This window comes from Pezoporus wallicus, unplaced genomic scaffold (genome assembly GCF_028554395.1).
Source record: "Pezoporus wallicus isolate ANWC-B61680 ecotype Strahan unplaced genomic scaffold, APGP_CSIRO_Pwel_v1 contig_3817, whole genome shotgun sequence".
Lineage (NCBI taxonomy): Eukaryota > Metazoa > Chordata > Aves > Psittaciformes > Psittacidae > Pezoporus > Pezoporus wallicus.
In genome coordinates this window covers 5,599,469-5,603,316 of record NW_026635157.1, presented here as the reverse complement: position 1 = coordinate 5,603,316, position 3,848 = coordinate 5,599,469, and the positions used below count along the sequence as shown (strand labels likewise).

At 43.2% G+C, this 3,848-nt stretch overlaps 1 pseudogene; it reads right to left on the bottom strand.

The window, feature by feature from the left end:
* Positions 1-998: 998 nt before the first annotated feature.
* Positions 999-3,370, bottom strand: LOC130597046 (uncharacterized; annotated as a pseudogene).
* Positions 3,371-3,848: the final 478 nt, after the last annotated feature.

The following is a 3,848-nucleotide window of genomic DNA, read 5'->3' as shown; positions in this document are numbered from 1 at the left end:
CTCCATTATTGATGTTCTGTTACGATAAAAACTAAATATATTTGTATCTTCTCAAATTCACAATCTTTGTTTCCCTTTTTATATCCATAATGTGATCTATTAACAAATAACAGGCATCAAGGGCTTGAGCTAAACTAGTGATTACGGTCTGGTTTTGGGATTCAGGGAGTCACAGTATCCAGGAGAATTGTTTTTCTAGAACTCCTCAGATATCTTTAGGCTGTCCTTGTGTGCAATGACAAGAAAACTATAAGAATATATTAACTTTATTTTCAATGGACAGCGAGATTGTGGTCAGTTTCCTTCAAGTCTTTCTTGGAATCCTAACACCATTACCCCTGAAATAAATGCAGCCTTTTCCTTTTAAACCCTTTTAAAGTAAAAGAACACACAGCTACCCAGTTTCTGAATTAAAGTGGTTTATATACAGACAAAATGCAAGTGGGGAAACCTCAAAACACTGCCTAAGGAAACACTCATGGCTTGACTTTGCGAACAAAGATTTGGGAAAGACTTTACCCACGCTTACTACAAGCGCACTGATGACTGAAAAGGCCAATGTGGGATAGGCAAATCTGGTAGCAAAAAAGCACAGCGAAAGGTCTCCTTGGGTGGTATAGGCAGGATGCGATTCTTTCTATGTTGTCTTTTCTCCTCGAGACTAGTTCTGCGTGTGTTCTCAAGCGAGACAACGGTTTTATGTAAGGTGTGTCTCCAGTCTCCAGATTGGAGGCCAAGGTGGACCACTGATGGTAGTGAATATGGCCAAGGCTAAGGTATTGTTTCAGGAAGTCCTTATATCTCTTCTTTGGGGCACTTCTTTTGCGACAACCAGTGGCAATTTCACCGTAAAATATAATCTTAGAGAGTCAGTGATTCTTCATCCTAGAGATGAGCCGGGCCCAATGCAGCTGCGATTTCAGCAATATGGCCTTGATACTGGTGACCCCTGCCTGTTCAAGGACAGTAACATTTGACACAGTCAGTCCAATGAATGTTTAGAGTTGTACGGAGGCAGCTCTGATGGAAGTGTTTGAGGAGTCGCAGATGATGGCGGTAGATAACCCATGATTCAGACCTATCTAAAAGAGTAGACAGTACAACAGCTCTGTAGACACTAATCTTTGTACTTTTCTTCAGGTGTTTATTGCACCAGACTCTTTTATGGAGTTTTCTGAAGTCTCTATATGCCTTTGCTATCCTGTTGTCTATCTCTTCGTCAATCGTGGCATCCAAGGAAATAACGCTTCCCAGATTGCTGAACTGCTGAACTGACTTAAGCTCTGACTCACCAGTGGTAATGTGGGGATGATGATAATCTTCTTGAGGTGCAGGTTGGTAGAGAGCTACTGTCTTCTTCAAGCTGGCTTCCAGCCCAAAAACCTCAGCCACTTCCACAAAGCAAGATGTTAAGCACTGCAGAGCTGCTTCTGTGTGGGCAACAAGGGCAGCATCGTCAGCAAAAAGCAGTTCACGGACAAGGTGATTAGGGTCTTAGTGTGAGCCTTCAGTCGCCTTAGGTTGAATAGGCTCCCATCAGTACAATATCGAATATAAATGCCATTTTGTTCCTTGATGTCTACCATAGCCCTTTGGAGCATCACGCTGAAGAAGATTGTGAAAAAAAGTTGGTGCAAGAACGCAACCTTGTTTCACACCATTGGTTATTGGGAAGGGCTCAGAGATTGCATCGCCATATCTGACTTGGCCGCTCTGATCCTCATGTAACAGAATAAACATTTTGAGGAACTTGGGGGGACAATGTAATAGTTCCAAGTTAAGCCACAGGCCTTTTCTACACACAGTGTCAAAAGCTTTGGTGAGGTCAATGAAAGTTACATAGAGCCCCTTATTCTGTTCTCTACGCTTCTCTTGCAGTTGTCTGAGAATAAATACCATGCCTATGGTACTTCTATTAGCTCTGAAACCACACTGACTTTCAGGTAGAAGTTGTTCTGCAATAGCGGGTACTAATCTGTTCAATAATATTCTTGCAAGAACTTTTCCAGCAATGGAGAGCAGAGTTATATCTTGGTAGCTTGAGCCGTCTGACTGCACCTTTTTTCTTATACAGAGTTATGATGATTGCATCACGAAAATCAGATGGTAGTTTACCTTGCTCCCAACAGCGCACAACTGGCTTGTGAAATTTAGCATGAATTGCTTGGCCTCCATGCTTCCAGATTTCGAGTGAGATTCCATCGACCCCAGGTGCCTTGCCAGTTTTCACCTGCTGTATAGCCTTAAGAGTCTCTCCCATGGTAGGGGCTATATCCAATTCATTTTTCACCGGATGTTGTAAAATGTGATGGATTCCTGAGCCTTGGACTACACAGTTAGCACTAAAGAGTGTTTGAAAATGTTCAGACCAATGATTCAGGATGGAGATTTTATCTGTAAGAAGCGTTTGACCATCTGCACTAAGGAAGGGGCTTAGAACCTGAAATGTGGGTCCATACACTGTTTTCAGAGCCTCATAGAATCCTCTGTGGTCACCCAAATAGGCACATAATTGAGTCTTTTCTGCTAGGTTGAGCCACCACTTGTTCTGGATGTGTTGAAGTTTCTTTTGGAGTTTACTGCATGCAAGACAAAAGGCTGCTTTTCTTACATGGCAAAGTGGCTGAGCAAGGTGTGCTTGATGGGCAGATCTCTTCTTTGTCAGCAATTCCTGGACCTCCTGGTTGTTATTGTCAAACTAGTCTTTGTTTTTCTTTAAGGAGAACCCAAAGGATTCTTCAAAGGACTGTAATATGCTATTTTTAATATGTTGCCAAAGTGCTATAGGAGAAGAATCTATGAGATGGTCTTCAAGCCTAATTTGAAGGTTAGCCTGAAAGCTGTCCCTCACTGCAGCTATTTGAAGTTTATTAATATTGAGCCTGCACCTCGGAATGACACTCCTCTTAGGTTTGGGCTTAAAGTGGAGATTAAGTTTGCAATGCACAAGGCGGTGGTCTGTTTGACATTCCGCATTAGGCATCACTCGGGTGTGACAGACATCACAAACATGTCTCTGGCTCACTAAGACATAATCAAAAAGGTGCCAATGTTTAGATCGAGTATGCATCCAGGTTGTCTTCTGGCTGTCTTTCCGCTGGAAAGTAGTGTTGGTGGTAGTAAGCTGCTGCTCTGCACAAAACTCTAGCAACAGGTGTCCGTTATCATTGCAGCTAGCAACACCATGCTTGCCTAATACTCCTTTCCAGGCTTCAAAGTTCTTATTTACTCTGGCACTGAAGTCACCAAGGACTATGATCTTGTCTATAGGAACCTTTTGAGGAAGGCGATACAGGTTGGAGTAGAATTTGTTTTTTTTCTGCAGGGTCAGCTTGCAGAGTTGGAGCACATATGCTGAAAAGAACGACATGTTGTTTATTGTGTAGTGGAAGACATAAGAAGATAATACAATTGGAATGACCTATCAACAAATTTTCAAGTTTTGAGACGATGGAGTTTTTAATCATGAAGCCAGCTCAAGAAAGATGACTTTCAGTTTTGGATTTGCCTGACCACTAGAGTGTATAGCTGGCACCACGTTCTTTAAGGCTACCTTCCTCATGAAGGTGAACTTCACTGGGAGCAGCAATGTTGATGTCGAGTCGTGGGCACTTAGTGCAGAACGGCACTCAGGACACCCACTGTCCGCTGTATCGAGCATGGTTCTGATGTTCCAACATGCGAGTGTCAATCTGGACACACCTTTGGAGGCAGGTGTATGCCTTTGTCTCTTTGATTTTAATCAACCGCAACAGAAGAAGCCCGTCGCCCGCGGCTAGCCAACCAGGTGGAGGGGGAAATGAGCTGTGGTTAGGCCACCTTTTCTAGGCCTCTCTCCATCTGGAGCA